The sequence below is a fragment of the Micropterus salmoides genome, unplaced genomic scaffold (assembly GCF_014851395.1).
Source record: "Micropterus salmoides isolate LMB-PRFRI ecotype aquatic unplaced genomic scaffold, ASM1485139v1 Ms_hic_scaffold_3, whole genome shotgun sequence".
Taxonomy (NCBI): domain Eukaryota; kingdom Metazoa; phylum Chordata; class Actinopteri; order Centrarchiformes; family Centrarchidae; genus Micropterus; species Micropterus salmoides.
Genome location: NW_024042261.1, coordinates 4,463,965 through 4,489,033, shown reverse-complemented (window position 1 = coordinate 4,489,033; position 25,069 = coordinate 4,463,965). Strand labels below are relative to the sequence as shown.

The window sequence follows — 25,069 nt, the reverse complement described above, 5'->3', positions numbered from 1 at the left end:
GTTTTTGTAAGCCTGCAGCTGAAGTTGCTGCAGCTCCGGGTGACACCGCAGCTGTGACGTGAACGTTACAGAAACTAACGTTACAGAAAACGAGCCCGATGAGGCTGATGCTATCATAGTGTTACCTGGTGAGTGAAAGCAGCATATACGTCATCAATAACGGCACTGTAACAGCATTGTTGATATATTAAATTGCATCTATTACTAATTAACTTAAATAACGTTGATGTGGTGGATCAATGAATGCAGGATACTGTGTGTGTGTGTGTGTGTGTGTCTGTCTGTACAGTAGTAGAAGTAGCAGTTACTGGATGCTTGCTCATGCATTTAAGCTGATACAGTAGGCTACATAACCTTGACAATGGTTTTGGAAGACAAGTGTGCTTGAGATGATGCGGACCACCTTTTGTGTACTCACTGTTAATAATATTATCTAATGAGTGAGTTTTGTTAATAGAACTACACATTGGCCTATGTTCATTGTTATTTCTGCAACTGATAACCCTCAGCTTTCCATTATTGTTAATACTTGTTGCAACTTACAACCCTTGCTTCACTAAGGGTTCATGGTAGTTGGCAGCTGCCCAGTGCCCATTCGCATCCACAGAGTCATGCTTTGATATAAACAAGATGTCTGCCCTAATAGTAGTGCTGGATGATTAGTTGAAAAGTAATCAAAACCGAAATTCAGAATCAAAATGTGCCCATGTCTGTTGTTTCGTTTTTTTAATGCTGTTTATACTTTCCTCACTGTGTGCATTCACACCTGAAAAATGTTGTGCACTTCGGCCAAAAGGTGACGCTATAATCCATGCTCAAATACAGTGGGAAAATCCCATTCATTTCAATGGGAAACAACGCACATTTAGCCTCATAACTACATCTCACATTCATAAACTTTATGTCTACATGTTTGGGGGATACTACCGATTCTTATGGTATAGTACACGCCTTTATATGATTTTCACGTTTTCATTTCGCTAAATTACGAAAACTGAAAAACCTATTTGGATTAACTCCTCTGAAGTCGCAAGTCCGATCGGCACTAAACTTGGACCATCTCTGGACAAAGCTGATACAGGCTTGTGCTTCTCACATACGATGCGTGAAAAAACTGTTCCAATTACAAGCTAACAAATGTTTGCCAAAACAGGAAGTGATGTCATATGTTAGATTTGGCAAAGCCGATCAACACCAAACTTCAGAACCTTATGTGGCACACATCCCCGACGGGCTGTACAAAATCTGTTGCAATTAGCCTCTAGGTGGCACTATTTAAAACTACAATTTAGTTCTTCTATAACCACAAGTCACATTGATATGAAAGTTAAGCTGAATTGTTCAGGACGGTCCCCCCTGAGTCCAGGGACCAAAGTTGAACATAATATGCCCATAGGTGGCGCTATTATTGCAGATTAAGGACGTAAAAAAAAACCTCCAGAACCACAGGTCCGATAGATACCGAATTTTGGCCATTTGTTCCCCATGGGCCCCTGATCACACCTGAAAACTTTGGAGCAATTCGGCCAAAAGGTGGCGCTATATTCGAAGCTGAAATACCGTGGAAAAATCCCATTCATTTCAAATAGGATTCTGAACACAGCACATTTTGCGTCATAAGTACGCATCACTACATCGCACATTCATAAACCTGTGTTTGGGGGATACTACCAATTCCTATGGTATATGACCCACCTCCGTGCGATGCCGTTTTCATTTCAAAAAATGGCGACAACTGGAAAACTTATTTTAATTAACTCCTCCGAAGCTGCAAGTCCGGTTAGCACCAAACTTGGCACGGACCATCTCTGGACCAAGCTGATACAGGCTTCTGCTCCCCAGATCGACACGTGAAAAACTGTTCAAATTACAACTGCTTGAAGTTCTAGTTGGTATTGATATGTTTTTTTCTGACGCCAGAGTCAAACACCGCACCAAGCACATCCGATCTTGAACGAAGCGAGGCGTTTCCTCACTTGCAAAATCTCATGAACCCACGTCTGTGCTCTCATGTTTCAGCCTTCTCTTCATGCAGAGCAAGGGCCAGAGCAAGTAGGCCTACGTACTTTGTGGTGACATTTTTTTACATTCAGTAAAATTAAGTAGGCTAACCTACTTGCAACACAATGCCTCCACGGAAATTATGTATCATAGCAACAACAGCATCTCTAAAAAACACTGCGCCTCCAAAACGCACCCTAGCGCTCCTAACTAGGCGTTTTCAGAAGAGCAGGTGGCGTTTTCAGCTGGCAAAAAAGCGTTTTGTTTCTGTCTTTTTTCGTCTTTTTTCAATTCGTTCAAATGGTAGATAGATTATCTTTATCAATAGATTATCATTTGATCATCATGTGATAAAAAATGATGTCCTCCACTGTGTCAAGACAGCAAACAGCTTTTGTTAGTTTTAATATTTAATTTAATCATATGTACTAACATATGTACACTCCTGTGACCATTTTTCCCGTATTGCCGTAGCAAGCGCATTAAACTATCTCCAGTCTGTGAGTGTGCGTATTATCATGATGGAGAACCCAAATGCCAGTACGTCACAGTTCAAGTCATTTGATGTAGCCTCAGCGTCAGACACAGAACGTTACATCTCAGACGGTCTGACCAGGCCTAGCGCTAGGATGAAGTGACTGAGGGGGCAGTTAAAAATGGCGAGTGGGCAAATCTTTTTATATATACACACACATGCCCCCTCGCCAGGATCAGGATCTAATGTTAATTGATGTTCCTTGTATTCTTTTACACATCTCACACACAGTCCAGGTTCATACAGTGAAACTCTTTGGAGTAAAGCACCTGTCCTCTGGATCAAAGCTTATGGATCTGAGCTTATATATACACTTTATTGTGTACATGGAAACATTTTAAATGACTGACAGCAGCCTCTCTAATCATGAGAGTAAATCATTAAAGAAACTCCGCAATAAAACACAAGATAATTAAACCACTGCAGGGGAGAGATGTGACCCTCGACCGGTTCATCATCGTTTCTAATAATGTAGTACAGTAAGGACCGCGTCCATCTGTTAACAGACTCCAGTCTGCTTCACTGATAAAGCACAGAGCTGCAGAGGAACATTTGACTTCATGAGACAGTTTTTATATCACATGCACACTTATGTCCATATCCCCTCTCTGCTGTCAATCTGCTATTCAGTCAGTCAATTGATGTTTTTAAAATGTGCCATTCATCCGCTATTATGACAGCAATGCGCCACATCACATTTTACAGATGGTGTTGGAATAGCTTAAATAACGGGACTCCTGGAAACTTTTTGATCGCACCTGGTTCCATATCAAGGCACATGTCATAAACCAATTTATGATCAACTCAGACTAACACATTTTAATATACTGGTCTCTTACTTATTCAACCAGTGTTTCCAATTAATTAATTAATGAGACCATGGTGGCCCGCCATAGTTTTAAAATGAACCAAAAATATTTTTACACATCTCATAATTACATTTCAGACCTCTAACATTTTGTTTTGAGCTGCTGCACCGCGCTACTGTAAACTTGCACACTCAGGCAATCGACTTGAGACAACCACTTTTCTTTTTAGGTAACGTTAACCACGGTAACCTTAACGGCCTGTTTCTGTCACTCGTTTGTGAGACGGTGATTAAGCTAGCCACGCCTACATTTGGAGGACACACGTATTAAAGCCTTTATGATGCGAGCTGACAGGCAGGTTAGAGACTTTATCCTGTCAGTTTGTCTCTTTACAAAGACAAGTGTTGCAGTATGACAGTCCTACCTGAAGAGAGGCTGGGAAGTCTTCAGGTTACGTGATACAAGAACCACATATAACATTATTTATCAAATTGGGTTGGACTCTGGAACTTATTATGTTTTCTATTCTTTGAGTTAGGGTTTTTGGAAAAACATTAAATAAATTTGTTGACTTTTGTTGCCGTTTCATCACCATTTATAGCCATACAATGGGTTTATGACCCAATAGTTTATTAGAGCACAACATTGTTTACAAGCGTACAAAGTTCTTTATAGATAGTCTCTTAATTTTGCACCAAATTAATGCATTTAACTTTAAAAATTTACAAAATCTATATCCGGGAGGACATGCCCCCAGACCCCTCGAGAGGGTCCGAGGCCCACCCACCATAGTCTCTTGAAATCCTGTGGGAAACACTGATTCAATCAAGGTACAAGTTTAATAAACACAAATATGTGTAGTCACTTATGACAACGTAGGCTACAATTATTATAATAATTACATTATTTACATTTAGAGTTGGTGTGCCTTGACGTTCTGGATTACCCATTGAACCTCTGCTTTAGACAGCAGCTGTTTTAATTGCAAATTTGGTGACACCAGAACTAAGCTTAATAATAAAATATGATATGGTTACTGGCTTGCATCTGACATCAAGGCTATTTTTTAGAATCACATCAGGTATGGTATGGATGATAGAAGCTTCAGACATAATTGTGCTAAATGATAGTCTATGGCTACAAAGGTCCAAAAGAGCTGTTTTCTCAAGTGGCTCCAGGTGATCACAGCTGAGGGAGGTGCAGTGCAACACCTGCTGGTCATTTTTTCTAAATCCTTCTTGTGTGCTTGCTGTTGGTTCGATGCCATTGATCTTTATAATATTTTGAACACTTTACTGTCCACAGTATTTACTTATATTACTGACAGATTAAGGCTTAATCTGTGAGGCGAGACTAAATGACAGACACACCTTGTTTAATACGCTACGGTTTAACAGCACCACAAACTACATGCTCCAAACTGTTCATACAGTTGAATCGCCACCTCTCATAAACTGTTAATCTCTTATCATGAAGGAGGATTTATTGCATTATGTAATTAGTTTTTGCTAATAAACTGTCAACTAAGCATAAAATTTTGAAATTTTGAATAGTAGCCTGAAGCACAAACATAACTGATAGAACACACTATCCAATCAGAAGCAAGGGGTTGATGAAGTCCCACCCACCAATGAAAGGAAATATTGAGTAATGAATTGGTTTTGTCTGTAAGAAAGGACAAGTCATAGTGCTGAATTCGTTTTTTAACGTGTAACGTTCCCTTGGTCGTATACGGACCGACCGAGCCACCCTGACCGACCGAGCCACCCTGACCCTAGCTAACGGCTTCAAGGGAATAGCCTATTAGGAAAATTCAAATGTTGGTATAACTTAAATATCGTGATCACAAATGTAAAATGTTGACTTTATGGTACAATGGCTGATGTTAGGAGCGACCTTTTAACAAGTTTACTAGCGACGTTATATTATAGAACGTTAACGTTAGTTGTTTCAGCTACCGTTAACTAATCACAACAAGGTCTACCTTGACAGGGAATTGTCATCTATTACAAGGCCTCGGTCAGTGACTCTCAGACGCAGCATCCAACCCGAATTAAGAAACGAATGTTCTGAATGGCACTCATTTACAGTGTAAGAAATGCATAACGTTAAGTTACTAATGGAAGCAACACGTTTCCATCACTGTGTCTGTGTTTACAAACAGGAGTAGTAACGTTAACGTTAAGCTAACTAAAGCTAAATATTTACACTAAATCTGTTAACGTTAACTTTAGTTAAAGCTGTGTAACAGTTCATGTCAGACACGTCATTCGTGCCGGAAAAAACAACCGCGCAATGCTAGCTTCACTCACTGAGAAAGGCGAGAGGGTCCAGTTGAACACATAATATCCACCGTGAACTGAAATGTCGAGAGTAACGTTAGGCTGGACAGCAGGCTAGAGGATTTTAGCATTGTAATGGAAACCAGAAGGATAATTTACGGCTCATCTTCTTCTTCTTTGGATTAGGCAGACTAGACGCTACAATGGCGTATTGCTGCCCTCTACTGTTATAAATCACAGCTATTCCATCAATTTCTCCATTTCACTCTGGTTATCCTGGTTGAATAAATTGTGCACAGTAAAGGGTCCGGGTATGGTGGTGGTCCGGTCCGTGTACGTTCTGATAGTTTGACGACTAAACCAAATTCAAATAATGGTTCTATTTTGGTTTTTTGAAATTCCTATTTTTCTTTCTCCGTTTGAAGATAGACGTTGAGAAAATAAAGACAGGTGGACCAGGTGACCCGGAAGTGATAGTAAACATATTAAAATAAAAGCCAGGCTTGTAAAACGGTCAGATCTGTAACATTATGCAGCACTAACATTATACCAGGGTGATGTTAGATGAAAATAAATAAACCTGGACCGAGAGAAATAAGTTAGTAACAGTAGTTGATTATGCAACAGCAAGAGTCACGTTTTTTTAAGTGCATTGTTTGGTGCAGTAAAGTTGGTAGGTTAATATAGGTATACCCAAGAAACTAATATGTGTGCAGAGTTGTTACTGTCAGCACTATATTTTTAATATTAAATTAATATTTAATGTGGTTTCCACCGTTTCCCCTTTCTACCAGCAGGTGGCAGTATTAAACGAAGGTGTCTTTATTAAACATTTTGAATCCAGATTACTGATATAGATGTATTTATTGTTGGTCATTTCATTTGGTTTTTGATATTTATGTTTTATTTGCAACATAGTTGCAAACATCTTCATCATCCACCCTCAGCCCAGAGTTAAACCTGCATGCCCTTCTGTTCTAACCTGTTTCTAACACTGCTGTCTGCTTCTAGCAGCTCTGACAACAAACTCACATAAGAAGTGTTCAAATGTAGAAGAATAATTTACCAGTGTGCTATATACTGTGTGAATCTTTCTTCTCCATACACATTCCAGTGTGTAACATACACACTCCACAATCCATACAAGTCTTTCCATTTCCATTTACTCATTTGGCAGACGCTTTTATCCAAAGCGACTTATATTTGAGGGACAACATACAAGCATCAACAAAGCATCAAATACAGATCTGACAATAATAATAATAATAAAACTGACAATACATACTAGTAAGAGCAGCAATGAATACTGGTAAGAGCTCACAGTACATATCACATCAATGGGGTAGATACCTAGGGAAGGAAGTAAGAGTTAACAAAAAGTGCAATACAAGATCATTGTAGGGGAAAGAAGAAGAAGAGCACAGGAAGTGCATGTTAGAGGTTAGGAGTTAGAGTTAGTTAGTGTTATAAGAGGAAGTGTTCTCGGAAGAGATGAGTTTTCAAGAGCTTCTTGAAGTTAGAGAGGGACGCCCCTGCTCTGATGGCGTGTGGTAGCTCCTTCCACCATCGTGGTGTCACAGATGAGAATAGCCGGGACCGGGATTGCTTTGTGTGAAGGGATGGCAGAGCCAGGCGGCGTTCGTTGGAGGAGCGTAGTGGCCGAGAAGGAACGTAAACTTGTATTATGGAGTTTAGGTAGATGGGTACAGACCCAGTAGTCACTCTGTATTCAAGCATTAGTGACTTGAATTTGATTCTGGAGGCCACGGGGAGCCAGTGGAGGTCACTGAGTAATGGAGTGACATGAGTCCTTTTGGGCTGATCAAAAACCAGACGCGTTGCTGCGTTCTGAACCATTTGTAGGGGTTTCACCGCACAAGCTGGAAGACCTGCTAGGAGGGCATTGCAATAGTCGATGCGAGAGATAACCATGGCCTGTACCAGAAGCTGGGTGGCGTACTGAGTGAGGTAGGGCCTGATTTTCATTATGTTGTATAGAGAAAAGCGGCATGACAGAGAGACAGCAGCAACATGGTCTGAAAAGAACAGCTGGTCATCAATCATGACACACAAGTTTCTCCCCACCCCCTAGAGTCATCGTTGAGGAGTCAATTTGTAGTTTGATGTTATGGTGTCCTAATGTAGACCATCTGGCTTTCCATACAACATTTATTCAACATATATAGCACATACATGCTTTCAGAGGCATTGAATGTACAATCTATGGCTGCAGAACATTGACTGTGAAGCCATGAGGTAAGAACATTTTACGAGGTCCTCAAAACAAATAAATAATTACATTATTAAAGACAGGCTGTCAACGCTGAGAATGTCTTCTCAGGACGTCAGTCAGGCCTCTGAGGCCATATTTAAAATGTTCTGGCTGATATTGTATGCTAACAAATACGAACAAAAAACAAAGTTCAAAAATTCAAAAAAAGACTACTTCGTCTTTTTAGTTGAACTTTGACCTGACCAAGCATTTCCTCCCTCCTATGTTTTATGAGAGCAGCTCCTCCCAGTGTTACCTTATGTCTTCACAGTCAGTTCTGCAGCCATAGCTCATACATTTATATTATTACATAATATTATATGATGTTTATTATTGCCATGGATGTATGCTATACAGTGCGGTGCTCGAAGTTTTGCTCGAAGGCTTCCTGTCTCACTCAGGATTGAATAAGATGTCCCTCCTTACCCACTAGTGTATCCATGGTGAAGATGAGATTGTACATTCAATGCCTTTTTAAGCATGGATGTGCTATATATGTTGAATAAATATTGTATGGAAAAACTTTTGTGGATTCTCTTCACTTGCATGATACAATGGGAGTGTTGTATGTTACACACTGGAATGTGTATGGAGAAGAAAGATTCAAACAGTATAAAGCACACTGGTAAATCATTCTTTTGGCCAGAGGACACTTCTGATGTGAGTTTGTTGTCAGAGCTGTGTGCTGAGAAGCTATATTTTCTTGGGTTTACCTATATTAACCTACCAACTGTACTGCACCAAACAATGCGCTTAAAAAAACATGACTCTTGCTGTTTGAATAAATGCACAATATTATAGTGCATAATCAGCTATGTTACAATGTTACAGATCTGACCGTTTTACAAGCTTGGCTTTTTATTTTAACATGTTTACCATTACTTCTGGGTCACGTGGCCCACCTGTCTTTCTTTTCTTTTCATTTCATTTATTTTTTTTTTAACCTGTCCTGCCTGGCAGCCTGGTATAAGTATGAGGAGCTGGGTACCATATTGTGCCAGACAGATTTTACTTTAACAAGAGAGTATTAATATACTCCTTTGTCTGTATTGTTATTTATTCTAATTTATTTGTCACCAGGCCAGACAGGGGACAGACATGGGGATGGGGAACAGAAACACCACATAAACAGACAGCACAGAGAGAGGGCAACACCTGCAAGAGAATGGGGATGGGGGGTGAGGACAACAGGAAATAGAAGGAAACACCAATTGCAGAAAGCAACAAAACCAGCAAGAGAACGGGGAGGGGGGCTTGGGGTGGAGAGAGAGTCCTAGAGAGAAAAACTGAGTGGCTCAATTTCACTTTTATATTAATTTACACTGGTACAAACAGTGCAGAGCTATGTACCTTTCCCTGATGGTTTATCAAACAGAATTAAACCCAAGAAAGGCAGTAAAAGATTAGAAAGCCCCAGAGCTAGAGGAAATGTTTTTTTTACTCACAATAAAACTAGGCCAACATAACAACAACAACAACAACAAATGTAAATGTAAATGCTCTGTAATTCAACTCAGTTCAGTTCAGTCTAGCTTTATTGGCATGAATGTAAAACAATATTGCCAAAGCTACAAATAAATTATAAAAGAATAATTTATTTTATACAGTTCATTAATCACTATAAAATAAAATAATAATCACACTGTCACACTGGGACAGGGTGATTGACTGAGGCCAGCTCTGTCTTTTCTATGGCCAGGCTGTGTTCACTCATTCTGTATGTTGTCAACATTTTTCTTAGTTTAGGACATTTTATTGTGCTCAAGTAATTTGCCACTGTGAATTCTCCTTTTAGGGTCAGATTACTTGTAACTTACTTAACTTACAGATAAATTTACTTGTGTTTTGGATCGTTTCTTTCCAGTATTCAATATATTTTTCTTTCTGCTTGTTGATAATTTGGTTTGGTCTGCTTGAGTTGGTGTTGCTGTCCTGAGGCTGAGGGGACTGGTTTCAGTTCCTGGTATGTTAGGGCTTTGTGATGGTATGTCTGGGGGTTAACTTTTTAAGTGATTATAAAATTTAATTGATCTTTTCCGTATTGGCCGAGCTCTGCTCTGCACAGGTTATTTGGTGTTTTTCTCTGCACCTGCAGGATGCTCTTACAGAACTCGGTATGGAAAGATTCTATGATTGTTTTGTCCCATTTGTCAAATTAAGTATTTAGTTTTGGCCCCCAAATGTCGCTGCCATATAGAATAATTGGTTCTAGTACAAATTAGAAAATTTTAAGCCGATTTCAACTGGAATATAGATTTTAATGTTTCTTTTCCTTGCATTGTCCCTCAGATCTTTCTAAGCCCTGTTGATATTTCCTGTGTATTTAATGTTGAGGCCTAGTTAAGAGTAGAGTTTTTTGGGTGGTGATGGTGCAGTGGATAAGACGCATGCCTTTGGTGTGAGAGACCTGGGTTCAACTCCCTACTGTGACACCCACTAATGTGTCCCTGAGCAAGACGCTTAACCCCTAGTTGCTCCAGAGGCGAGTGACCTCTGACATAAAATAGCAACTTTAAGTCGCTTTGGATAAAAGTGTCAGCTAAATGAATTAATGTAATGTAGTATTTTGTAATTTATTGGTGTCTAAATAGAAATTGTGTGTAACCTGATTTCTGTATTGTTTCTGAAAGATCATTATCTTAGTCTTTTCTGTGTTTACTGTCAGGGCCCAGGTCTGACAGAATCTCTGCAGGAGGTTAAGGTGCTGCTGCAAACCTTCTATAGTAGGTGAATGCTAAGTCATCTGCCCACAGCAGACCTCTGATCTCTGTGTCGTTCAGGGTGAGGCCAGGTGCCGTGGAACGCTCTAGTTGGTTTGCTAATTCATTGATATATAGATTGAAGAGAGTTGGACTGAGATTGCATCCCTGCCTCACAGGGCCCCAGGAGAAGAATGCTGTTTGTTTGTTTCCAATCTTTATGGCACATTCACTTTTTGTATACATGTTCTTAATCAAATCACATGTTTTTCCCCCAGTGCCACTTTCAAGTAGCCTATAGAAAAGACCCTCATGCTAGATGGAATAAAAGGCTTTTTGCTTGCTTTTTGCACTTTGCTTACAGCTCATTAAATAATTTATTAATTATATTAAAATAATTGAAATAATGTCTCTATTAAAATAATATTAACTTCCAATAGCAATTTTATTAAGTTTTTCAAATATAATATCTATTTTTCTGGCTAAAACAGTGTGTCTGTGTACATAAATTTCATCACCGTAACATATTTTCCCGCCTGTCAAAACGACTGTATATACTTATCAATAAAGTTTTATTTAAAGGCAGAGTTCCACAGAGCAGAGAGGATTGAAGATGACCAAAAGGTAAGATTATCTGTTGACATTTGATAGTTAAACTTTTCTTACACCCCTCTTACCCCACCACAGGTGTACATTACCGTAACACTGTAGTATTTAATATTTCTCTAACAAATATTCATTATGAACATAGCAATAGAAAGCATACTGCGGGAATGAAGTGAAGGAGTATTATTTTTTGCCAAGTCATTGTGTTTCCCGCCATTTTATGCTAGCTAAGCTAAAGTGCATTCATTACCGTAACAACAATCTTTCATTACCGTGCCATAGAGTTGCCTGTTACGGTAATGAATTATGATTTTACGGTGATTAACATAAGAGTAGTTTTCTATTGTTTATTAGATATTTTTGTTTTAGCCCAGTAATCTAACTCTTACACGACAGTGGTACCCCCTATGTATGATTTATATGTTTGTGCTAGATTGATAGTCGATTGTTATGTTTTGAATAATATTTTATATATAGGGTATGCATCAATTACACAACACCTCCCAGGTCCTATTTCACAAAAACAACCAACCAACCAACCAACCACAACAAAATATATATATATACACATATATATATATATATATATATATATATATATATATATATATATATACACATACATATATGTATATATATATGTATATGTATATATATGTACGTATATATATATATATATATATATATATATATATATATATATATATATATATATATATATATATATATATACATATAAAAAGTTACACCAGCTTGGTATCATCAGGGCTTTAACACCTACAGAACTGGTGGCCACATCTGTTTGTGATCCTGACAACATGAACTGTATGTACAATAGATGTAACAAATTCCATGAAAAAACATTTCCCACAGAGATCAACCCAAACACAAAGGGCAACATTGCGTCCTGGGAAGAGTGGGTTACTAGGTCCAAACTTTGAGAAAAAGTTTGGAACTAAAACGTCTTGCAGAGCTCACCCAAGAGGCTCTCCCTCGGTTCTGTATTCATTTATACAACATTAGTCACCAGCATGATGAACTGAAAAAGCTGAAGGACAGCTTGACAGAGGAGGAAGTTCATCCATGGAAGTTTAATCCATGTAGATTATAGTGAAAATTATAACTGCAAATGGAGCAGGGAAATAATGTCCACTTTGGAGGGTCACAGAAGCAGGTGATGATTCACACTGGAGTGATCTACTTTTCTGGAGGAAAGGTGGAAGCATTTGCCACACTTTCAGAGTCTCTAGCACAATGCTATTACTACATGGGCCCACCTCTTGGATCATGTCAGAGCCAGCCATCCTGCTGCATCAAGGATTCACTTCTTGTCCGATGGGCTAACTTCTCAGCACAGGAACAAGACAGCATTTTACATGGTCTTAACAGTCCCGTTCCTGAAAGGTTTCACATCAATGACATGGAACTTCAAAGAGGCATCACACGGAAAAGGAGCCCCAGATGGAGGTGCTCTAAAAAACCTTGCAGATCGGATGGTGGCCTATGGGACTGACATTCCTGATGCACAGGCTCTAATGGAAAACCTTTCCAAACAGAGTTCTGTCAAACTTTTTGAAGTGACAAAGGAACAAATCTCAAAATGTGGGGAATTAGTTCCCCCATCCCTGAAGACAGTGCCAGGGACACTGAGAGTGCATCAAGTAAGCTCTGCTTGTGTTTCATACATTTATGAACGTAGAATCTCTAGACAATGTCTGAAAATGTTTTAGTGATTGTGATAAGCTGATTTGCTGCCATGGTTAATTATGAATCCCTACTTGAATTATGACTTGAGTCCTTACTTTCCCTGTTAAATTGTTTTTAATTTAATTCCTTTTCTTATAGCTTGTTGCCACAGAGCCTGGAACCATCAGAACAAGAGACGTCTCCTGCTTTTGAAGTCCCTCCTGCAACTGTTTCTCTCCAACAGAGTTCGTTTTTTGTCCAAAGGAGGTGGAAGAGGAATGCCATGAGGATCAAGCTCCCAGAATCAGGGTTGGAAAATGGGTTCTTGTTAACTATGATGGAGATCTCTACCCTGGCACAGTCACACAGGTATATACACCACAGTATAACAATTAGCCTAGCCATTTAATAATTTAATTGTTAGCCGATTGGTCTTCATTCTTCTTCCTGATTCTTTCAGATTGTTGGTGAACAATATGAGATTGAGATGATGAGCAGAGCAGGGGAAAACAGGTTCTTTGTACCAGCAACACAGTTCACAGGCAACAAGGTGTGGTACAATGAAACAGACATAAAAGAAGTCATCCCTGAGCCCATGCCTGCAACATCCTCTGCCAGACACTTCAGTGTGCTGCCTGAGATTTGGGGAAAATACTCCACAAAGAGAACCTAAGTGGACTAGAATAAAATAGTCACTTAAAAGTTCATTGCGTTTAATGATACAGCATTATTAGGTGTAGAATGAGGTGTGTTGCGTCAGGTGAGAGCTTGATTGGGAGAGGGTTCGATCGTCCTTTGTTAATTATTTAAGGCAGGTAGGCGAGCCCAGCTGACTGATCAGATGACGGAGGTGAGTGGACCAGGACTGGAGTGACGACGATCAAGCCGAGATGGAGTGGAGAACTGGGGTAGATATACTGGTGAAGATGAGGCTGATGGCTGGCAGGTGTGGCGGGCGGAGGTGGAGGTTGACGAGACACAGGTGCGGATCATCAGCCGGGCTCAGGAGCGGAGAGAGGGAGCGCACACACAGGGGGAGAGGGGAGGAGACACAGGGAAAAAACAGAAATGCGAAACGAGGGAAAGAAAAAAAAGGAACAGCGAAAGAACACAGGGCACTTACCGTCAGCCGGGCTGCCACCGCAACAATTAATTTTTTGCAGTCATGTACTTATGCAGTTTGGAGCAGGCATTTTCTTTTATTTTCTTTTTTTTAATTTGAAGAATTGGAATTTGTGACAGCTCATGTGACTTCCTTTTTGGACCATTCTTTCTGTTTCTAGGAGTGAGGCCGGGCCTCATTGATACTACTGCTCCCTAGCTTTATAGGGTGGTGGATTCAGTCACTGTGTCTCTCTCTCCCTATGTGGTTTGTTGTTTGGGTTAGATTTTCTTTGTGTTTAGTTGCTTTGTTCATTACACTTCACTGTACATGCAGACAGTCAACACACTACTGACGGTACTGACTTACATACTTTATCTGTTATTTTGTATTGGTCAACGTTGACAAGCCTGGATGCCGCCACATTTAAGACACTGTTGTGTGTTTAACCGTGTTCTGAAGGTTTATTGTCTCCTAAGAGTCTAGAGCAACAACTTTTTCTCCACAACATCCAGATGGGCAGCGAAAGCAGTGAGAATTCAAGATCACCTCAGGTGATACGGACAACTTCAACTGGAAGTCCCCTCCCAGAAGAGCTGAGAGAAACATGTGAACCCGTACATCCCAACACGAGACAACCTGAGAGATGGAGATGGACGGAAAAAATCCTGCTGCAAGACATTCTGCTGAAAGACAACAGCTGTAGTGTTCACCATCGCCCTGGTCAACACGTTTTAGAATACTTCAACTCTGGTCACTAGCCCAACAAGATGACAGACGTTTCCCTACAAATCTAGGAGCTCTCAACAAACAGACTCCAATAGTACTTATATAACCACAACACCCACACAGATTATTGATACATCTGCATTCACCAGTCGAACTGATGTCATTTACACTGATTTTCTACACGGACTGTTTCACACAAGGAAGAAAAAATAACTGTCATAACCAGTGAAGATGCAAGAAGAGGGGAGATGTGACATTGGCATGTTACCAACACAGGAGGAAGAGGACAGAAGAAGAGGGATTCATAATAACTACAAATAAACCATGTAATCAAGGAGAAGACAATGACTGTTTCTGGAGTGGTCCTGTTTTTGAATTACAAAGATCATCTGTTGGTATATTTGTTTTAGTTCTTTATTTATTTTTTCAGCAAATTCTATTCATATTTTTAATTCTTGTTTCTGATTGTTTTTTCTTTCTAATGTTATTGTTGTGATTTTGTATGCAGGTTTTCTTATGCATATTGTATCATTTTAGTTTCTATGTTTTCTTTCCAACAAATGGGTAAATGACCAATTCTGGCCCCTATGGTATTATGACCATGCATGTAGGCTATTTCAACACCTGTATTAAGTGTTTCTTTGAGATCATTCTACATTTTTTTAAACTTGCCCAGCACATGTAGATCAGCCTTAATGTACAGATGATATAGGTTTTTACAAATGTAGTCCTTCATATTTTTTATTGTTTTCTTTTTTCTTTCTGTTTCTAATTCATTGTTTTAACTATTCATCAAACATATAATGTTCTCATTTTTTGTATTCCCACTAAGACAGTTTTACAGTGAATCCTACCATTTTGATTTCTCAAAAACATTTTGTTGACACTTTGTGTCAAAAGGAGGGAAATGTCACCGGAGGAACCCAACCCCCTGAACTGAGCCTATCCACCTTGTCTTGTGTTCAATAAACTGAGTAAATATCCTTAAGAACTGTTCTTGTCTGCATTTAGGTTTGAGACACAAAATCCCTGACAGGAATGTGAGAAATACATTATAAGTTGCTGATTTTTAGGATTTCACTGTGTGAGAAATTAGCATTGGTCACAGGGTTTTTATTCTTAATCAAAGGGTTGTCTGAATTACAATAAACATCGGCTGACATGTAGGTGATAGTTTTAACATAGACTAATCAAGAAGTAGGGACACAACTCTGATGCCACATACATTTGCATTCTTTTGTCAGCCCAGGAAGAAGCTTTTGAGTGTATGCTAATACTCTGCCATTTGTTTTCCCTTGTCTTAACAGTTTACTATTGGCTATTGTGTTCTGTACTTGCTCTGTATTTAAGAAGAGGAAATGCTGAGTTCAGGAGAGTAACCATGCGTTCTCTCCATGGCCACGTTACATGTGAAATGAATTAACACTAATCTATTTGACTCCGTATTCTTTGGGAAGGAATTATTTTCCCTGACAGCAGCAGCATGGATATGACTATCTTGCTGGTAGGGAAACTGGTGCTAAGAACTTTCCATTAGAGTCCATAAGGAGGATAATGTCAGTCCTTCTGCCTGTGTGTGTTTGTTCAGTCTCAGCTGTCAGGTCTGGATGTGGATTGGTTTCAGGTCTTGAGCTCCTAGCTGGAGGTTGGCTAGATTCCGGGCCCTGGACAGGTGCAGGGCTGTGACTGGCGTCTTGGCTTGGGATGTATGTATGTATGCTGTGTTGTACTTCAGCAGGTGTAGTGGGAGTTTGGCTGGATGTGGTCTCGGTCTGAGAGGTGGGTACTGTATAGCACCTTTGGGTAGTCTTCCGACAAGGAAAGCTGCAACAACTGTCTGCATTTAAAATATTTAATCTAATTAACTAACATAATACAGTATATTACACTGGTAAATGCAGCAGTATATATTCCAATGAGTGAGTCATGTATTTAGAAAAGAATATCAGACCATGTTAGGATTTACCACAGAGGTGTTGGCAATATTTCTGGCCCCAAAGTGGATATAGGAGGTAATAAAGAAATAACATATGGGTTTCCCAATCCAGCTGTGAGAGCGTTCACATAAAAAGGGCCGCAGAGGACCAATTACAAACACAGACAAGTCCACTGGCAGCATGGCAGCATGTTTTATAAATGAAGAGCAAACTGTAAGATATTGATAATGGAAAACCTCAGGAAAGTGTAATAAGTCCTGTCCTTTTCAACATTATGATAAATGATATATTTGAAGAAATTGGGAATAGTTTTGGAAAATCTCTGTTTACAGATGATGGGGCCATCTGGAAAAGGGTCAGGAATATCAAAAAACGAATGCAGGTTGCACTGAACAAGTTAACTAGTTGGGGTGAAAAGTGGGGATTTAAGATCTCACTCAAAGTATATTACAAAGTATATAACATTTGGTAATAAGAAAACTGAATGTGGTGGTTTACTTTTGTATGAACAAGCCATTGAGAGGGTAAAAGATTTCAAATTCTTGGGTGTGCACTTTGATGAGAACATAACATAGCATAAGCAGACAAATAATGCAGTAAATAAGTGTGAAAAAATGATACTATATATATATATATATAATGTGTTGCCTCTCAGGTAGTACATGGGGTGCGGACAGAGATACTCAACTAATGATCTACAGAGCAATGATGAGGTCTACACTGGATTATGGTTGTGTTTGTTATGGGACAGCAGCTGACTCGCATTTAATAAGGCTGGAAGTAATACAGGCTAAGGCAATGAGACTATGTTGCGGGGCCCTTTGTACAACTCCAGTCCTGGCTTTACTATCAGGAGTGTGGTTTTGTGTTCATGTCTTTCCTGTTTAAGTCCATTTTTGGTTCTGTGTTTTTCTGTGTAGTCTTGTTTAGTTAGTTCTTAGTCCTGTGCTTTAGTTTATGTTTAGTGTTTTCCTGATCTGTGTACTTCTGTGTTTTATCATCATGGTCTGTGTCCTAGTCCTTAGTCTTATATTTCCATGTTTTAGTGTAGTCTTGTCTCCTGTTTGGTCCCGTCTCTGTTCGTGCCCTGATTTTGCTGTCTTGCCATCTTTTGTGTTTTACTTTGGTAGATCTGTCCTTGCGTGTTCCTGTGAACTTTACTTCCTGTTTTATTTTAGTAATCCTGTGTACCTGGTGTCCTTGTCTAGCTTTGTCCCTGTGGTTGATTACCTGATGTGTTTCAGCTGTGCCTCCCTCCCTGCTCGTTTACCAGTGTATATATTGTCCTCAGTTGTCTTCAGTCCTTGTCATGTCCTTGCGTCTATGTTTTCTGGATTTCCCTGGATTTCTGGTTTGTTCCCCCGTTTTGGGTTACTCTGTCTTTGTGTTGGATTTACCTTCTTCTGCATTATCTTTGTTTGGACTTTTGGACCAAGCTTCCAGGTAAGCCTGTTTAGTTATTTGAATAAACTTTATTTTGAACTGCCTCCTCGCTTCGCTGTTGTCTGCATTTGGGTCCACACTCCTCAGGTCCCTGCCACTTCACTCAGTATTATGCTCAGATGTGGCTTCAGTGTTAAACTCTGAGAGGAAGTAATTTGGGAGCACAGCCAGACCTGTTTGTAGAGCTCATGATTCTGTTGTATAGGTGGCAGACAGGGTAGCAAAATGGCTCTGAAAAGACACTGATTTAACAGTTTGTATTGGGGTACATGAATGTCGGTCTGTCATAAAGGAACACATTACTGCAGTAATGGCAGAGGCAGTGGGAAAATGAAACGAGGGGTCGTCACTACTATGCAATACAAAATAAAGACCGAGCAGGGTTACTTGGGTAAATCAACAACTGACTGTGTTTATGGAATGTTAACAGTACAAAAGGCAAAGAGAACTAGGCTCTGCACTGTCCAAGAGGGTCCAGCTGCAGACCTCCAATGTCAGGCCACTTTCAGGACAGGAAATACTACACGCAGGGAGGCGCTCCCTCCTGCATGGCGGCGTGTGTTGGCGCCCATGACCCTCCCTTCCCCGCCAGGTGCTAAGCTCTCCCGTTCGGTGGAACACAGAGATTGCTGCCTCCCAGGCCCCCCCACGGTCGGCATCCCCGCCCATTGAGGGGGCCCCTCCCCCATGGGTCGTGGGTGGGCACCCCCCTGAACCATGATGGCGGCAAGGGCAGCAGAGTGGCTTCCCTTCAGGGCCGCCAGGGTGCCTCATCAACGGGTCAGACCGCTTTCAGAGACGCTACTCGGAGTGGCTCTCTTCCTGCTCGATGCACAGATGGATGGACAGCCTGATCCGCTGGGATCACAGGCTACAGTTTGGACTTACTTCTGGACCGCATACAGTTTTCAGCCTAGGCGGTGATTCTGGTGGTTCCGGAGTGCACGAGTGTCCTGCCTCCAGCGGTTGCTGGCGGGAAACTCCCACGGGGGGATGCCCTCTAGCAGGCAGGGGCGCGATCAGGAGTTGTCCACTTCTCGGCCCCTGTAGGTCCGGCCACTGAGAAGCGGCGCCTGGGGGGTCGAGGTCTCTCCCGTGAGGTGGCTGGCACAATCCAGGGGTTGAGAGCTGCCTCTACTCAGTCCTCTTACTCCTCCAAGTGGTCAGCGTTCCAACGCTGGTGTTTGAACCAGGGGTGCTGGTGGTGCTTTCGTTCCTCCAGCTGCTTGTGGACAGGGGTCTGGCGTTCAGCACAGTTGAAACCTACGCTGCCGCCACCTCATCCTGTCATGAGGGTTTTAGTGTCTGGACAGTGTCCAGACGGCATCGAGGCGCACTCCACGAGAGGTGTCCTCTGTGGCGTTGCATAGTGGGATGACGGTGGATGACATCTGCACGGCGGCTCTCTGGTCGTCCCCCGTTTCTCGCTGGCTCACTCAGTATTGAGTGTTTTGGCTGAGTGTGTTTCCTCCCTGTGAGTGTGCGGTGCGCCCTCTCCCATGGGGCACCACCCATCCAGTTCCCCGTTACGCATGGGTCGGTCGGTGCTTGTGCGCACGCTGACACCAATGCCGCGGACAGCGAGTGACTGGGTAGCTCATTATGGCTCTGGGCAGGTGGGTTTTGTGCTTAGTGGTACCGTATGGGCCAGTGAGGCATTGGCTAAACCCAATAGCGATAGCCTTAGAGGGTGAAGCTCATATGAAATAGAACAGTAGTTATGTACTGTAACTCCAGATTCTATGAGTATAGGCGCAGCCCTCTAAGTTGAGGGCCTCACTGGACCTTGGTTCTCAGTGCTGAAGAAAAGGCATTTTGGGAGCCGAAGGCCAGGTCGTGTGTGTATACACAAGGTTCGGACGTAGGAGAGGTCCACGCTGTGGGTGGGCGTAGACAACTTTTCTCAGTGCGCGCAGAGGGGTTAACCCAATAACGATAGCCTCAGAGTGCTGCGCCTATACTGGAGTTACAGTACGTAACTACTGTTTGTCTCGTCTGTCTGGTCAACAGCTACAAAAAGTCCAAAACAATTAGAAGAAATAAGTTAGTGTATCATACTACAAGCATTGGCATTTACATATTTACGCTGCACTTTGCAATATTCTGCACAATAAAGGAAACACTACTGAGCAATAAAGATATTTAAAGTTCCATATGTCTCATGCTCAGTTAGCCAATTCACAACATCCCATTACTCAATTTACAATTTGGCCTAGTGGAGCTAACAAGCGGTTACCTCTTAGCTAGGTTTATTGTCACAAGTTGTAGAGCTCTTGTAGCAATGGCTACAAAGTGCAAAACAATAATTTTTAAGTATAGATGGAAAATTAATTACACAGAGCATTTGACTTTAGCTGTAAATGGTGCTCATTTGAGTACGTGAGACTCTGCTGTTTATAATGCATTGCCAGGCTAGACAAATGCAGCAGAAGAGCAGTATTCCTATATTTATTACACTGGACCTGTAACAGAGCTGCAGCATTGTCACTGATGGTAGTATAGCAGCAAGTTCATGTTAATAGTTTTAATGAAAATCTGAATTATAATGTTTTGGTCGCTGTCACCTTTGTGTTTCCCCTTTTCTGGCTCACCTCTACCAAGTAGGCTGTGTCCCTGTGGAATGAAGACCTGCCTACTTCCTGGTTTGTGGGTGCTGACATCAGTCCTGCCCATTGGTTCATCTGTTTCCACTCAACCAATGGCTCGTCACCACATTGATTACCTCCTGCTCATAAGGGTAGTCCACCTGTTGCTCCGGGCAGCTTGTCACTGCCAATTTACTTGTGTGCTGCGGGTATTGACTGCATACTTTGCTTGTTAGCTGTACATTGTGTTAAGTGGAACAATTTGCATGCCTTGTTAGCTCTACATTGTGCGCAGTGGAGAAATTCACTTAGTAATTTTGTTTACTATTGTGTTAGTTTTCATCAGGTGGAGTGGGTGCTGTGCTCTGTGTTCTTTTTGTAGCAAGAATCAACTCTGCTTAAATAGATGGGTACAGGCCTCCTTTTGAGGACCTTTTTTTATTTTAACTTGGTTTGTTGTTTTCGCAGCACCCTCATCCACCCTCCTTTTGTTTGTTGTTACCTGTCAGCATCTCCGTGTTACCAATAAAAGTTACCTTTTTTAAGACCTACACCAGTTGTGCCTATATGTTTATGGCCCCCACTCCCCTAGACCAACAGGGGGTCGTAACACTGACTTTAAACACACTGCCCAACGGTTCTCTAACATTAAACCTTTTGGGTATGAGCAAGTTTGCAGCTTAATGTTAAAGTTAAACCCAAGAAAGTGACCATTTGTTTTTCACGTGTACCACACAGAGTCTATCGGGTACCTATGCATATCACAACAACAGACCCACATAACATTACCAGCAAACATCAAGAGCACAAGACAGCTTAATAAGCAGAGTTAACATTAGCGTGACAGTAGTTCCACAAAAACTAACCCACCATATCAGTATGAAATAATCAGAGGTGGGACAAAGTCATCGTTTTACAAGTCCGAGTCACTTCTCAAGTGAAGGACCAACAAGTTCAAGTCTTAAACTTTGAGTTTGGAGTCCTAAACAAGTCATAATGCGCTCTTCACCAAATTGGAAAAACTATTTCAAAAGTTGAAAATAAATGTATTGAATGAAGCATTAGCCTCTACAGAAAGAAGGTAGAGGTCCAGTTTAACACAACAGATGTTCTATAATTTCATGAATTAAATGTTCATGTAGGGCTGCTAAATATTTTGGTCAATATTGATATCAGGATTACTCATTGCATTGCATTGTATATTATAGAATGTTGGCACACATTACAGACTGGACATGTTGTTGGGATTGTTTAATATAGTTTGGGATGTTGGCCAACTTCATTTAGCTTGGAAACAAGCAATAATAGTGCCCATTCCACAACCAGGAAAAGATCAGTCAGACTCTTCTAGCTACAGACCTATTAAATAACTTCACATTGATGCAAAATTATGGAACGAATGGTCACAGAGCATTTAACATATTTCCAAGAGAGTAAAGCTCTTTACAAAAGTGTGTTCCGTAGAGGTCGGAATACAATGTGCTTAGAATCAGACATCAGGAAAGAACAGACCAACAAAGAAATATTGATTGCTGTATTCTTTGATATAGAAAAAGCATATGATATGCTCTGGAAAGAAGGGTTACTTCCTGAAGTCATTGGGTATTGGTGGTAGAGCATGTAATAGGGTTGATATTTTTATTTGACAGGGAAATGCAAGTAAGAGTAGATGCAGAATAGTCCAGTGTATATAAGATGGAGAATGGGACTCCACAAGGTAGTGTGTGTGTGTGTGTAGCCCGCTGTTATTCAACATAATGATAAATGAAATGATGCAAAGGCAGAAACCATAGGATTATGACAATTATATTACAGGCCTACAGCATCAGTCTTCCATTCCTCCCTGGTTATTTCCAACTCCAAGAGTAGACCTAAACATACAGCAGGAATTGAAGGATATGTCAAAGCATAAAGGCCTTTTCACACGGGAAGGATTTTAAATACAGAAATGTCAGCCCATGCAGATGTACTCAGTACGGGCCCCTTTTGCATGAATTACTGCCTCAGTGCGGCGTGGCATGGATGCTATCAGCCTGTGGCACTGCTGAGGTGTTATGGAAGACCAGGATGCTTCAATAGCCCAGGATGCTTCAAAATGCCCAAGGACCCTTCGACACGCAACCAGGGGGGAGCCAGGGATTGAACCACCCACCTCCTGATTAATGGCCAACCCGCTCTACCTCCTGAGCCACAGCCGCTCGGGAGGTAGCTGCTTGGTATAGTTGCTGGGATTGTGTTTAGTGGCCAGGAAAATAGGCCCCAAAGATAAGTTAATTTTGTTGGCTAGAGCAACCTATAAGAACCTTAAAGATGTTAAACACACGTTACCTAATGAATTACCACCTTAGTGAAGAAATAAATTCAATGTCTACTACTGGTACTTTAAATACAGTGATTATATATTTTATTGCAAAATTAAGCAAGGACAAGCATACAACTTAAAACTGATTAAAACCTAAATAAACTGATAAAATCTCTGAAATTCAAAACCTGATTGTGATAGCTGAGCTTGAGGATTTTGATGTCTTCTTTTTGGAGAGAAAGGAAGAGGAAGGATGAGGAAGGGCTGTTGACTCTGGTGGAAACCTGAGGCTTTGTCCAAAGCCCTCAAATTGTCTTCAGTCTTCGTCGCAGCTTGTCCAATGATTCTTCAGTTGGTTTGGATGTTGTGGTTACCCTCTGTGGCTCGATCTCTTGAAGTCCCCTGAAGAAATATCTGAAGTGTTCTCTAGTTGTTTGCTGCTCAAATCCCCGTCTCTTGTCTTGGGCTCTTGGTCCGGTGCGGTGATGGTCTTGCTCCGAGTCCGATGCCTCTGAGGTCTGCCGAGGAATAACCCCGATCTCTCTCTGACTCCTCTTTATATATTCTACTCCATAGCTGAGTTTCTTTGTCAAATCAGCCACCACCCTTTTCTGTCCATGTGACTACTGTCACATAGCTTGTTCCTCATCCTTAAATTCAGTTGGGCCAGAGATGTCCTTATTTGGCCATTTCATTTCCCCTTGCTGACCCTTCTCTCCCAATGACTCATAGTCATTTCAATCATCATATCATGTTTAATACCAAATATCTTTCTTTTAATCATTATTCAATATATTGCTTATAGCATTGTTAAGCTCTGTGTTTTGCAGATGGAAGGATGTTACACCTTTTCTCACTCACTGTTGTTACTAAAGGGAGAAAGGCTCCAGTTTTCTTCTTTGCGACCTGGTAGCAAGAGCGTTGGGATCTCAACTTATTGGACAATTTCTTTCATCTTTCTCTTGGCAATGCCCCATAGATTCTCTATGGGGTTCAGGTCAGGTGAGTTTGCTGGCCAATCAAGCACAGTAATCCCATGGTCATTGATCCAGGTTTAGGTACTTTTGGCAGTGTGGGCAGGTGCCAAGTCCTGCTGGAAAATGAAGTCAGCATCTCCATAAAGCTCGTCTGCTGAAGGAAGCATAAAGTGCTCTAAAATGTCCTGGTAGACTGCTGCGTTGACTCTGGACTTAATAAAGCACAGTGGACCAACACCAGCAGATGACATGGCTCCCCAAACCAACACAGACTGTGGAAACTTCACACTGGACTTCAAGCATCTTGGATTGTGTGCCTCTCCATCCTTCCTCCAGACTCTGGGACGTTGGTTTCCAAATGAGATGCAAAATGTGCTCTCATCAGAAAAGAGGACTTTGGACCACTGAGAAACAGACCAGTTCCTTTTTTTCTTTAGCCCAGGTAAGACGCTTCTGACGTTGTTTGTTGTTCAGGAGCGGCTTGACAAGAGGAATACGACATTTGAAGCCCATGTCCAGGACCCGTCTGTGTGTGCTGGCTCTTGATGCAGTAACTCCAGCCTCAGTCCACTCCTTGTGAAGCTCCCCCACACATTTGAACGGCCTTTTCCTGACAATCCTCTCCAGGCTACGGTCATCCCTGCTGCTTGTGCACCTTTTTCTTCCACACTTTTCTCTTCCACTTAACTTTCTATTAATGTGCCTTGATACAGCACTTTGAGAACATCCAACTTCTTTTGCAATTACCTTTTGAGGCTTTCCCTCATTGGGGAGGTTGTCAATGATGGTCTTCTGTCAGCTCAGCAGTCTTCCCCATGATTGAATTCCACTGAACCAGACTGAGAGACCAATTAAAGGCTCAGGAACCCTTTGCAGGTGTTTTGGATTAATTAGCTGATTGAGTGTGACACTTTGAGCCTACAATACTGAACCTTTTCACAATATTCTAATTTTCTGAGATTTTGAATTTGGGGTTTTCATAAGCTATACGCAATAATCATCAAAATTATATCAAATAAAGGCTTGAAATATCTCACTTTGCATGAAATGAGTCTATATATTAGTTTCACCTTTTAAGTTGAATTACTGAAATGAACTTTTGCA

The 25,069-nt window shown here is 41.1% G+C and overlaps 1 protein-coding gene and 1 long non-coding RNA gene across 2 annotated transcripts in view; one reads left to right on the top strand and one right to left on the bottom strand.

Moving 5' to 3' along the window:
- Window positions 1-5,808, bottom strand: part of cuedc1b (CUE domain containing 1b) — a 55,643-nt gene extending 49,835 nt beyond the window's left edge. Inside the window, exon 1 of the mRNA XM_038693298.1 lies at window positions 5,658-5,808. The gene's annotated coding sequence lies outside the window, so the exon portion shown is untranslated. The remainder of the gene's footprint in view (window positions 1-5,657) is intronic.
- Window positions 5,809-17,878: 12,070 nt separating this feature from the next.
- On the top strand, window positions 17,879-21,234 carry LOC119882319. Its single transcript, XR_005440492.1, has 2 exons — window positions 17,879-18,101; window positions 20,706-21,234. It is a non-coding gene; the product is annotated as an uncharacterized LOC119882319 (long non-coding RNA).
- The last annotated feature ends 3,835 nt before the right edge of the window (window positions 21,235-25,069 follow it).